The sequence below is a fragment of the Chiloscyllium plagiosum genome, unplaced genomic scaffold, assembly GCF_037043375.1.
Source record: "Chiloscyllium plagiosum isolate Xiang-an unplaced genomic scaffold, Cpla_swu_hap1 HiC_scaffold_10, whole genome shotgun sequence".
Taxonomy (NCBI): domain Eukaryota; kingdom Metazoa; phylum Chordata; class Chondrichthyes; order Orectolobiformes; family Hemiscylliidae; genus Chiloscyllium; species Chiloscyllium plagiosum.
The window spans coordinates 65,427,150-65,441,719 of record NW_028270148.1 but is presented as its reverse complement, the minus strand read 5'-3'; positions in this window follow the sequence as shown (position 1 = coordinate 65,441,719).

The following is a 14,570-nucleotide window of genomic DNA, read 5'->3' as shown; positions in this document are numbered from 1 at the left end:
TTTTCTAAGTTTTGTTTTTCTTCATCAGCTTTATTGATTGGTTTGAACTTGCATAGCTGTAGAAGTTCTTATTATCTTTTTAAATAGCTTATGCTCATTCTTTTGTTCTCTTCAATTTCTTAGACATATTTCTCTGAATTTCAAAATTGTCTCCGTTTTCATGCTAATTGTATTTTCTGGCAGCTTTTGAGTCTCTCCCTTTATTTTACAATCATCTTTAACATCTTTTGTAGCTACAATTGGATCACTTTTTCCAAATTTTTAAAAAAGTTCTTTTGGAGGTATTTATTTATGGGGACTTTAAAATTATTTATTTAAATGATTACCATTGCCTATCTAACATCAGACTTTGTAAGCAAACATCAAAAGAATTGCAGATGCTGTAAGTCAGAAAGAAAGACAGAAATTGCTGGAAAAGCTCAGCAGTTTCAGCAGCATCTGTGGCAAGAAATCAGAGTTAAAGATTCAGGTTGAGTGACACTTCCTCTGAATTCCCGAAACATTAACTCTGATTTCTCTCCACAGAAGCTGACAGACCTGATGAGTTTTTTCCAGCAATATCTGTTTTTTTGTACCAGACCTTGTATTATTGTTTCCCAATCTACCTTATTCAACTTGCCATGAATACCAAGTAGGGCGCTTTATTTAGATTTAATTTCAGAATTAAGTAAATTACTCTCAAATTTATGTAAAATTGTATCATATTATGAATATTCTTCCCCAGAGATTCCTCTACTGGGAGTTTACTAATTAATCATGTCTTATCGTACAATGGTGGATCTAAAATAGTTAGTTAGTTTCCTAATTAGTTCCTTGAAGTACTGATCTAGAAAACTAACTTGTACACATTCACTGAATTCATCCTTTGCACTAATACTGCAAATATCTATATGAAAATTGAAATCCCCATAATTAACTTAGTTACATGTACTTCTAAATTTCTGACTTCTACTCTGCTTTTCTGATTCATCGTTCCAATATTAGGAAGTGCAGGGTGAAGGGATTTGTTAGCTCTGTAAACCAGACCTGGGAAGAAGTGGCCTGAAAGGTTTAAATTTCATTCCAGGGCGGTGGGTTTCTGGGAGGTAGGCCAGTGATCTCAGAACGTGGCAGGCAGCTGCCATGTGTAAGTGTCCTTGCACTGGCACTGGTACTGCCACTGTGTTGATGCTGCTTATGAAAAAATAAGAATGAAAGAAATTCATCTTTCTAGCTCTCACCACTTACACCCCATCTTCCCAGCCACACACACAGACTCCTCATGCCCCATCCTTACCTGCCTATGCTCCTTTATGTCTGCCCTCTATCCATCTAAAATGTTTCACTAATACGTTCCATGTCCAATCAAATGTACCTTTACTTGCCCCCAAGGTCTGTTAAAACCCTTGTCCCAACTTACTGCTAACTCATGCCAACAGATGCCCTCTTTTCCATTATCCTTATCACTTTCACATTCCATACCAACTCACTGGATGGGTAGACCTCTAAAGCCATTCAGAGACAAGATAAAATAAAGTTCAATAAATAAAGTTCTAAATATCTATTGCAACTTCATAATCTCCATTTTGCTTTGGCACTGTAGTTTGCAAAGAGATATAGCAATTCAAAACTGGGCTTCCAAGAGATCTGTGGGCCATGAGTAGCAAAAGAATAGTATCCAATCACAATGCATATCTTCATGGCCTGGCATATTACCCCACTCTATTGTTGCCATCTAGCCTGCGGATCATCCCTGGTTCAAAGAAGAGTACAGGAGAACAAGATGGTTGTTGTGGCAGAGTAGGCACCTTCCACTTATCATTTTTTTCCTTCTTTTCTCGTTTTCTTCTGTCCTTTTTTAAAATTTTCTTTTAACTTATCTTCTGAAGAGAGCTCAGTCATGGGGGCAACAATGGTGACAGCAGCAGAGTCTGGAGTCCGGAGAGTGGCAGCACTGACAGAGATTTGAATACTCTTGTACATGAATGATATATTATCTTGCTGATGCAGCAGATAATTAAGAAGGCAAATGGAATCTGGTCCTTTATTGCTAGAGGGTTTGAGTTTGAAAATAGGAAGTCTTGATACAACCATACAGTGTGTTGGTGCGGCCACACCTGAAGTTCTGTGTCTCGTTTTGGTCCCTATAGGTAAGAAAGGATGTATTGGCATTGGAGACAGTTTAAAAGAGATTGGCTACGCCGATTTCTAGAATAAAGGAGCTGTTTTATCAAGAAATTCTAAACAGGTTAGGTCTTTATTCGCTACAGAGGGGTGATCTATTGAAACATACAAAGATTCTGAGAAAACTTGACAAGGTAGATGTTGAGATGGTCCAATCCTCCTCCAGTCCCCAACATCTTCCCATGGCACCTTCCCATGCAATCACAGAAGGTGTAACACTTACGATTTACTTCCTCCCCCTCACTATCCAAGGCCCCAGACACACCTTCCAGGTGGAGCAGCAATTTACCTGCACTTCACTGAATCACCCATCTTCAGCACAGAAACCAACCTTTACCCAGCTCCAATCAGTTCAGAAGAAGGGTGACTGTGCCTGAAATGCACTTGCTTTCTCTCCACAAATGCTGCCAGACCTGCTGAATTGTTCCAGCAATTTTTGATTTTGTTCCTGATTTTCATCATGCACACCTCTTTGGTTTTTGGTTTAGATGTTGAGACGCATTCACAAATACAGATATTTCAAACTAAGGAACACAGTTACAAAAAAAAGACACTTAGTTAAAACGAAAATGTGAAAGAATTTCTTGTCTCAGTGGATAGTTAACGTAATGAATGCTCTACTCCAGAGGTTTCTGGAAGCCAGATCACTGAAAGTATTGTAAGAGGAGGTAGATAATGTTTTGAGATATTGCAGACTTGAGGATTATGGGAAACATGCATAAAAGAGGAGTTAAGGCTTGGGGTAGATCAGCCATAATATTATTGAGTGGCGGGGTAAGCCTATACCAGCTCCTATGGTCTTCCATTAAAGAGTCTATAAGTACATTGAGTTGTCAATAAATTGGAGATATACCAATAAAATGGAGAAATTGTAGACACGTGACAATAATAAAGAACGTCTGTGAAGTCATTCATACAGCAATCCAGTAACAGAAACCCTTAAACCCATTCAACAGGCAGAGTAAAAGAGCAAGAAATCATTCATTTTTCAATGCTCCAAACATTTTAAAATAGAATCCCTACAGTGTGGAACCAGGTAATTCATCCCAACAGGTCCACACTGATCCCCCGAAGAGTATCCCTCCCAGACCCATTCCCCTACCCTATTACTCTACATTTTCCCTGACTAATGCACCTAACCTGCACATCCCTGGACACTGTGGGCAATTTAGCATGGCCAATTCACCTAACCTGCTCATCTTTGGACTGTGGGAGGAAACCCACGCAAATGTTGGGAGAATATGCACACAGACAGTCACCTGAGGCTGGAATCGAGCCCAGGCCCCTGGTGCTGTGAGGCAGCAGTGCTAACCACTGAGCCACCATGCCACCCCATGTTAAATTTTTCAGGCATGACTTTTAAATGCCCTGACAGCTCCTTTCAACACACCCTCTTACCTTTTCACTTTGAAACGTCCTTAGTACATTAATCCTTAGTCCTAGTTAATTAGTTAGTAAGCAATTAGGAATTTTCTTCTAAGTTGCTGTAAATAAGAGAAATTCATTATTTTTAAAGAAGTAGCTGTACTTGGATTTAACTGAGAACACCAGGAATAATGGAAAGTCAGCACCACGATAATAAATATAAGTAAAGATAAAGTAAGAGAAATAAATTTAAGATAGGGCAGTGCAGCCCAGTTCAGTAAGATGCTTGACCTGTCATATGTGGGAAGTCAATAAGCATACCACTGTCTTCGATGACCATCCATGCAGGAAGTGTTGCCTACTGCAGAGAATATAGCTCAGGATTTCAGAACTAATGGTGTCACTGTGAGACCTCTGCAAATCTGAGAGCCCCCCCTGAATAGCAGGTCCAGAGTGGTGGTCACACAACAGCTTAAGTGCATGGAGGCAGAAAGAGAAATGATAGCAGCCAGGCAGTTCAAGAGAAACAGCAGTCCCCTTGAGTCCCAGTCACAAATTGGTTTTCTATTTTGGAAGCTGATGGGGGCTCTGGTTTTTTAAGAGAGTGCAGTCAGAGCCAGGGTTGTAGAAGTATGAGAACTTGGTGAAAGAAAACTGGAAGAGCTATTGCCATGGAAAATTCAGTACCTACGGGGAACAGACAGGCATTTCTGTGGCTGTAGAGCTGACTCCAGGATGGTAGTATCAAAGTCAATGATGTCAGACAGTGGTTGCAGGATGTCCTTCTGGGGAGGATGAACAGCATGGTTCACACTGGTATCAATGAGAGGGATGTGGTCCTGCAATCAGAATTTGGGAAGCTGTGTAAGAAATCAGTAAATGAAGTATGGAAATAGGTCAAATGCAGGAAATTTAGTGGTAGTTATGTAAGTATAGACTCAATGGGCCAAAGGGCCTTTTCTGCACTGAATGATTCTCTGAATCTATAAGCAGATCAAGTGGCAGTGGAACATTTAGGAGATAGTAATAATTGCATCATAAGGTTTAATATGATTAGACAAATGAACAACTGGCCAACCAGAGTAAGTGACAGCAGGAGAGTCGGTTTCAATGGAGCAAGAATACAGCTGGGCCAGAAAGGTTACAATAAAGCGCCAATAGGAAAAACTATAGTTGAATTAGAGGCTACCTTCAGATATGAAATGGTTTGGTCACAGCTAAGATATACTTCCTCAAAAAGAAAGGCAAGGCATACAAATCCAGGGCTTCTTGTGAAAACATTAACGAAGAAAAGATGTGTTTATGACAGTTGTCTTAAAATGCAATTGAGAACCTAAAGGAATAGAGAAGGTTCAAAGGGGAGGTAGAAAATACAGATTGGAGGCAAAGAGGAAGAATGAGAAAAGTCTGATGGCCAGCATGAAAAGGAATCTCAGAATCTTCTATGGCAAATAAGTTGATTAGAAATTATCTAAAGAGGAGTAGGGCCATTTAGAGACCAAAGGGGGAATTTACACGTACAGGCATAGAGCATGGCTGAGTCATAACTGAATTAGAAGAGCAAGTATGGATTTAGAACCCTAGAATGATAGAAAAGATGCTGGACTCAAACAGGCCATTCAGCCTGTCTGTTCCAGCTGGATAAACTAGCTTCCCATTCTAATTGCACTTCTCAGCAACTGGTTCATAACCCTGTAAATTACAGTGCTTCAGATACAGATTACAAATGTTTTAGCTATCCAAGTCATTGTGACAGAGGCTGAGACTCTCACAAGATGGATTCAAAATTGTGAAGGAAGTGTTGGATAACTTTAAATAGAGTTGACAATGCACCAGGACTAAATGAGATGCACCTAATGATTTCAAGGGAAGCGAGAGTGAAAGTTGCAGAGGCACTAGCCATACTCGTTCAGTTATACTAAACTCAGGAGAGGTTCCAGAAGTGCAAACATAATTCCCTTGTTCAGGAGGGTTATAAGGATCAACCCAGCAATTACAGAACATTTAGTTTAACCTCAATTGTGGGGAGCTTAATAGAAATAATTATTCAGGATAGAATTGTAGCTGTATGGAAAAATGTGATTAATACAGAAGAGCCAGCATGGATTTAAAACCATTGAAAAGTTACAGAACAATGGGGGCTATTTAGCCTATCATGTTTATGTCAGCTAAACAAACTAGCCACCCATTCTAATTCCACTAACCAAAAGAGAAAATGCTGGAAAATCTCAGCAGGTCTGGCAGCATCTGTAAGGAGAGAAAAGAGCTGATGTTTCGAGTCTAACAGACCCTTTGTCAAAGCTGTGACAAATGGTCAGTTAAACTCGAAACATCAGCTCTTTTCTCTTCTTACAGATGCTGCCAGACCTCCTGAGATTTTCCAGCATTTTGTCTTTTGGTTTCAGATTCCAGCATCCGCAGTAATTTGCTTTTATCATTCAAACTCCACTGTTCTGCACTTGGTCTGTAGCCTTGGAGGGTATATTAAATCCTAGTTCATTTTCCATCTCAATTGACAATTTCCATCTCAACCACCAAATTAGATAGCAAATTCCAAATACCAATCACTCTCTGGGTCATGACATTTTCTAGTACCCTCTGCAATCCTTCTACCAATCACTCTTAAATCTGTTATTGATCCCTCCATCAGGAGAAATGATTTTCCATGCGTACTCTACCAAGCCCTTCATTATTTTGATTAAGTATTGTTCAGCTTCCTCTGTTCTTATGAAAACAACCACAGCTTCTCCAATCTTTCCTCCATAGCTGAAATTGATTAGTCCTGGCAACATTCCTGTAAATCTCTTCTGTGCTTCCTCCAAAGCAATTATATTGTTTCTGTAATATGGTGACCAGAGCTGGACATAATACACCAGCTATGGCGTAATCAGTAACTCATATAGTTCCAACATTTTATCACTTCTTTTGTTTTCAATATCTCAACCCTTGAAGGAATGCATCCCATAAGGCTTCCTTACAACTCTGTCTAACTGTCTTGCCATCTTCAGAAACTTGTGGACACTTCCTTTATTCCTCTCAATACTCACCTGTGGAATAATTCCAGGAATGAGAAACTTCAGTTATGAAGAGAAATGAGAGAGGTTGGAATTGTTCTCCTTAGAGAGAAGAAGGCCTAGAGTTGATCAATTCTTTTTCTGCTCGTAAAAGGCTAGGGGTTGAGATGGCATACATGTAAAATGGTTTGTAAATGTAGTAAATGTGATAAATGTTTTCACTCAACATTCCAGTTTGGCTCTGGAATGCATTGCCTGGAAGTGTGGTAGAGTTCAATGGAAGTAACAATGTGCAGTTGTAGGGGAAAAGCTGGAGAGTGGTACAAATTCAAATACTCATTTGGAGAGTCAGTACAGACATGCTGAGCCAAACGGCCTCCTCTGCACCATATACCTCCGTGGTTTTGTAATTCTAATCACACCATTCCCATATTTAGTAAAATGGATAATCTTACTTATTCAGTTGAAAAAATCTAGGTATATGTTGGCAATGCGGTTTTTAATATTCTAAACCTGACTTTCAACCACATGAAAAGCACATTATAAATTCTCAGGATTGAAACACCTTTACTTTTTTATAATTTTCATCTTCGCATTCAGTCATTCTTCCTGCAAAATCCTATGTTATACTAGTATCTAATTTTTATACGGCCGTTTGTATCCCCATTGCACTTAGTTGTAAGAAAGACAGAAAATGACTTGAAGAAATTACCTGTAATTGAACTGCACAGAAAATGTCAGTTGAAGAAAATGTTCTTTTCTTTAAAAAATGTCAAAAGGACCTTGCAATTAACACTTATCCCGACTGTTACATTCTCCTAAATGTGAAACTACAAATTACAAAACACAATGAGGAAATAAAGGTTTTTTGGACTGAGAAACTGTAATATATTTATAACAAGACTAAAAATTAGGTACAGTATATCCTGTATATATTTTTTCCAGTGGATTGATACATGATTCTTTTAAGCATATCAGATATTTCAATTTTACTACCCAAGAAATCCAATTTAGTTTTTAGAAAGTACTTAGCAGGATTAATCCATCAAAGAACAAATTTATACTATTTTATTACTATTGCTTTTTTAACAGATTATCTTGCACTTTTTTTGTAGTTTGTTCAATAGACATTTACAAATGCAAATACAAAAATTAAATCCAACTTGTTAAAATGACAGAAGCTCTACTTTTTTAAATGATTCATAAGAGACCTGTTTTAGTCGGCATAGGGTATTCCTTCAACATAAGTATGATAGAATGTCTTCAACAAGCATTATAAAAATTTATAATATTGGGGATAATTTGATGTAATAAAAGAATACAAGTTCTTTAAAAATAAAAAAAAATGTGCTGATAAACCTGGGTGCTTCCAACAGAATAGATTATCTCATAGTCCTATTTAATTTTTCTTTCCTATTCCATGAAGAAAAATCATTCACCATATACACAATTCCTAGATTTATATGATAACATTAAATAGCCTAGTTCCTCTACAATTCCAAATAAGCTACAAATCTAAATTGAATACTTTGAATCTGTCAGATTAAACAGGTTGCTGCTACATAGAAAAAACACCCAAGAAGTTAATCACATTGTTTTCAACATGCCTATGGTATACATTAGAAAAACATCAACAGAACTAGAGCCAGTGATTTATCAATACCACAATAGATCTGGTAGCATTATTTGCAACAATACTATCCTTTGAAAATAATCATTGCTTTTTCTGTCCTGTTTGCAGGCACGATTACCAAACAAGGAATAATTTATATTTTTTATTCTTTCTAGCTGTGTTATAGAATCAAACTGTTCAATTTCATTTAGGGTTCTTGCAAGTTACAGCAACAAACGTATTGAATTGTAGTTGTTAATAACCAAGTATTTGTTCTTTTATTGTAATTCTTTCCATGCAATGAAATTTAAAAAGACAATGAATTTATATAGTTACTGAATTTAGGTTAAATAACTACATGGATTTTATTTCTCAGCAAATACTGTTACTTCAAGTACATGATGTAGATTTCATCAAAAGTTCTTTTGGTGATTAAGGTCTAAAACACAAATCTATTAAAATTTGTAAGTACTATCAACTGTACTAAAGGTGAACAACTTTCATTTATGTAATGCCTTTAAAAGAGGAAAATGATCCAAAGGACTTCATAATGATGTGGAAAAGCAAGAAATGAACACTGAACCAATGAAGGAGATTTTGGGAGATAAATGCACTGAAAATTGTCTTATGTAATATAATCTTAGTTTCTGTAAATGTCAAATGGATGCTGATTTTTACATCTTCATTGCCATTTATAATAATTCAAATGCTAACATGGAAATAGCTAAAAATGTTTCCATAAAATGGATTGCATGATGAAAAGTATAGGTGCAGTGCAACAGGCACTTATCAAAAACTTCATGATAATTGGCAGGCATTCACCCATTGGACCAATGTCGTTCAATTTATTAGCATGACAAAGGACACAATTATTTTGGACATGCCTGAATGCAATTTTCATTAACTTTGCACTGATTTATTAACAAAGGTGTCATGAATGTAATAAAAGCAGCAGGATGCCACAAAATACCAAAATGCAGAAAAAGATAAAAGGAAAAGAACACGGCACAATTTCTGAACATACTTTGTGACATCAGGGTCAATAAGGTTGCTTGATTCTGTCACAAGCCCTGCATTCATGAATGAACTTCACAATTAAAAAACAATAAGCACAGAATGTTAATATCATATTTGAACGTAATTACATATGCATTACACTACAATGACATGGCAAAAGAATGTCTTCAGTTACATGGCCTCAACCAAAAACTGATTCAAATCAGTTATTTTACTTCCATTTCCTTTCACAAAAAAACGCCAGCAAATCCTATTTATGCCTTTATTCTGTGCAGGTGATCAGACGTTTGAAAACACTTCCACAGTCATGTGGATTGATGTCATTTGTCAAGCTGCTTGTACACTCCTGGTAATCCAAGATAACTTTGCCCCTTTATTTTTCATAAGAACACATACACTATTGTTTCCACAAATTATAAATTTCTGCTGAATTGCTGGTGTTCAGCTTAGCTTCAGATTCTTTTGGGTGACATATTACAAACATCATGAAGACAGAAAATCAATAATATCAATTTTTGACAGTTTCTTTATGTTCTAGTGATATCTATCATTCGTCTAAAGAATACAAAGCGATAAATTGCCTTTGCTGTTGATTACATGCAGAGGTATTTCCTCAAAGTGCAGGGGAAGTTGTTCAGTAGAAATCTGGATAAAAGAACAGTAACACTTATGTTTTGCAGGATTGGTAATGTATATCTAGAAAAAAAACAATTTCTTTACAACTTCATTGAGGAACAGTAGCCATTAGTATGTAATAATGCTTCTTACCTGCAGAAATGCCACTCTTTGTTTAGTGTTATCATTTAAATGAGCATAGTTCCTAGTAATGCTTATGGTGTTTTAGATAGAGATTTTTAGCGAAGCCTATGAATATTTTATTTTCAAGTAAGTATTACAAAATCTGCCTTATTTTTCTTTTAACTGGTTCTATTAGAAATTACTATTGTGACCATGATTGTTTGGGATAGAAATTCAATACTGTACTAATGTGCCTCCTGCTTTGTCATAGCCACATGACCTCTACCACAATACTGTACACTCACTGTCGTCATCTATCTTCCAGCCAGTTCATTAAAGTCACAGTACAACTAACTGCTATCCTACAAACTCATAACACAGTGTCACACTGGAGTTGAATTGATTGTTGAAGAGATGTGTACAGCTAATATGAAAGGAACCCAGGAACATTCAAAACTGCTGAAAGCTGGAAAAAGTTAAAGGAAGCAACAAAAAAAGGACAAAGAAGCAGGCTACAACTGGATCACTGGTTAAAACATAATGACCACAAATTTTTCTTTCCTGGTGCCAGTGGAAGTGAAAGGTGATATGAAACAGATTCTCAGTTTTTCAATTTTTAATGGTTAAAAAAGAAGATTTCAGCAGATTTAATTAACAAGCCAGAACAGCTACAAGTAACCACACTTTTAACACCACTGGGAAGGCAATGTATTTTTCAATATGTATTTCACCCTTTGTCTCTCTGAAGAACAAAAAAAACTGCAGAAAACCTTGAAGGCAAACTTTGGAACCCTAGAGGCTGGAACATTTGATAGTATGTATTCAATATTTTGTGAATAAATTGAAAAAGGAGTTGATCAAGGCAAAAGGTCAGAATGATCATGGACAAAAGGCAGTATGCAAATACTATGGATGAGATTACACTAAGGAAAAATAAAAGAGATACCTAGCTTGAAGAAAGCAGAGTTTGCAGTACAAGAAACAAATCATTATTTGGCCAGAAACAAGTACAACAAACAGGCAGAACTAGCCACTGGAGAGATATCAGCTGAAGTTTCTGACGAATCACTCTACACCATAAAACAAGTTGGTTGAGTAGCTTCAATGCGTGATGAATAATTTGTGATTGTTGGAATGCTGCCATCAAGGCCAGTCTTGAAGGTAAGCTAGAAGAGCTGGAAAAGAAGGGAATAAAGTGGCAACTTCTATAGAATGAGTTAGTAGCATGGTAGAACAAAAGCAACCTGGAAAACTAAGAGTATGCAATGACTGTATCGATCCAATAAAGTCTTAAAGAGATCTCACAGCTCCTGTGCAACAACTGAAGGAATTTTGCAAATCTTGCAAAGACAAAAATCATCACTACTCTAGAAGTGATGGATGGTGACACGGTACATGATGCTAGATGAAAGCAATGGCTTTCTAACCATATTATGGATGCCAGTCGGGAGTTACAGATAATTGCACCTTCTACTGACATTTTAAGTCTCCAGAGGAGCATCAATATTGATAACATGAGATAGTTAGTGATTTTCCCAGAGTGGACGTCATAGTCGATGATCCACTAGTTTATGGATGAAGATAAACAATAGAAGAAGCCATTGCAGAGCAGGATCAAAATGGAGCAGAAATACCCAACAAAGCTCACCAGGTGAACCTGAAGCTGAACAAGAAAAAAATTTCAATAAAGATATTCGATATCAAGTACATAGGCCATGTACTGACAGGAAAAGATCTTTGCCCAGAGCCTAAAAATGTGAGAGTTGCAGCAGTGATGTAGAAACCAACATTGTTGGGTTTGTCAACTACTTAGCGTAATTCTTGCCCAGATTTTCGACTGCTACACTACCTCGGTGACAATGACCTGCAGTAGCATTGTGGCACAGAACAATAAGTAGCATTCACTAGTATTGAGCAACTAGTGATGTCAACGCCAGTACTGAAATATTACAGTATAAGTGCTGAAAGAACTGCAGTGTGAAGTTAGTGAGATGAGAACTTGGCAGAACACTAATGCAGAAAGAACAATAAGTTGATTTACATCCTGGATATTAATGCAAATAGAATGACACTACATTCAGATCGAGAAGAAGTGCCTGACTATGGTCTTTGGTTGTGAACATTTTCATCAATACCTACTTGGAAGAGACAAAGGGTAGAATCTTTTTGCAGCCTGAGCGATATTGGCTATGGTGAGAAAAGTGAAAAAGTCATGAAAGAGGTCTGCTGATGTCTATTTTGACCATATCTGTAGTTTATGGGAGCAACACGTTACATCTTTTAATGTTGCTCCAGGCTTCAAGGCAAAATCTCACTACAGAGCAGCAAGCCGTCTGCTCAGAAGGTTTTTGCACGTTAATGGCATTATTTATTGCAAATTTCATCTCATTAATATGCAGCTTCCTGTCTTACCACTGGCCATGAGTAAACTAGAAGCTTGGTAGCCAGAGCAGGTACCTGGCAATTTCAGTTCACCACTGGCTGTGAAGAAGATCCATGTTGATCCCTACATAACAGCATCTCAGAGCATGCTCCATAGACACCAACCACATGCACCCAGAAAGGGAAAAAATATTCAGGTAAAATGAAAGTTTAATAAATTTTGGGTCAGATAGCATTTGGAACAAGCAATGTAACTTAGGAGAAATCACTGAATCAATCCAGCATATTCAGGTTACTTGGAGTTAAGCATGTTAGAACAAACAGGGCACAGACAAAAGAGAAAGGGTTAAAACAGAGTGTCCTGTCCCAGAGGTGCAGAAAATCACACAGAGTAGTGAGGCGACAACACTGCTGTGTGAACAATGCTGGGCCCACAGCAAATGGCTCTTTTCCCTTGAGAAGCCAGCCAGATGTGCCACCCTAAGACATAAAGCCATTGTACTGAAGAATTAAACAGATAGGATGTTCCAATGAGAAAGATTAGGTGTCCCATGAAAACAAGTTTAAAGATATAGCAGTTGATCTCCCCTCTTTTCTGTGCTTGCTCTGGTGTTAATTTACTATTCAAATATCATATACAGAATTTGTCCATGATTGGATGAATGGAATCTGATGTATTATTGGTGATTGGCATATTCAAATAATCTAACACCCATGTAACAGTAGTATAACAGTTCTGTAACAGCTCGAGCAAGATCCATTTGCCCCATGGGAAGTAAGTATCTTCCTTGCATATGCATGAGTAAACACCAGTGTAGCTTCTCAACGTCTCAGTCTGTATTTTTTAATAGGTCAAAGTGAATATACACACTAACCCTGCCCTTTCACACTCTATATCCAGGAACATTACCATCTGTCAGTCTCTAAGGTCCCTCACGGCACATCTCTGATCCACTTACAGTATATTTCTGCACTTCAATGCTGCACATTGGGTGCAATAGCTACTAACATTAGAATTCTGCCAAAAGGATGCTTTGCATTCAGAGATACACACCCAGCTAATAGACTGGGCCAGTCTGTATCCCTGGATTGTTCACTTGCTCTTTTAGCGCCATAATCATGGCAACTGGGGCACAATATCCCTTGGCAATGTTTCTCATGTAATTGTCCGCTCGTCATCTTATTAATGATGCAACTAGCCTCTTCTAAACCTTTCTTGTGGAATTGTGTGATGGGAGAGGCAGAAGTCTCAGGACATGGTGATTTTCACATCACCAGCACGTCTCTAAATGTAGCTGCGCATCATCTTCAGATGCTGCAAACTCAGAACTGATCCTCACACACTGGTCTGAAACCACTACCCCAAAACAAAATGACCTGGGAAGGGTAGTAAGCTTAGCTGTTCAACAACAGGAGCCTGGAGATGCTGCTGGCTGTGCAGTGGAAAGGAGGGTAATGTTTTATCCTGCGAACTGATACTCTAGTCTGAGTTAGCATTGGCCAAAATAACTTCCTGGGTCAGTGCAGTATCCTATAGAAGTGAAGGGAAAAGGTTCATGATTATCTGTCCTCCACAAGGCTAAGTGCCATCATCTTTTTCCTGCTGCCTCACTCTCATGAATCCACCACTCACTTCAACTCTATCACTGCACACACCTCTCAACAAGGCTCATAGACTATGACTCTCATGATTGAATTCATCTTGTCCACTCAGTGCTGTTCACCTACCTCATCCTCCCAAACTACTGACCCTTTTACTCAATCACTGAGGACATCTTAACATCTTCTCCCCTCCTGTTTCACCAGTAGATGCTCTTTGATCCACTGAGATATTCAGTCACTCGCTTTGGGTCGTTGCAGGAAAATTCCTGCCTAATGTCTGCATAGCACTGCGACTGCTATACCTGCAATCCCTGCACATGAATGCAGGACAGATCAAGATAGAACCCTCTTACTGACAGAAGTCCACCATGACTGCACTGCTCCCCTTTGGTTTTCACACATGGCCATTTGATTAAAATATATGCAGCCTGTTTGTAATGTAAGCTGCCAGAACAGTGTACGTGTAACATTGAATCCAAAAACTTGTCCAACCCCTTGACTGTTCAGTCCTTCAGACTATGAAAAGCCACTGTTTATACATGTCAGAGAATTTAGCCCAATTAGTCGAAGAATTTAGCCCAATTAATCAGAGATCACAAACACATAGATCAGATTGAGAACTGACAAGGATCTATTTAACAAACAGCAAAATCGCGGAAGAGACTTGACCCCACTGA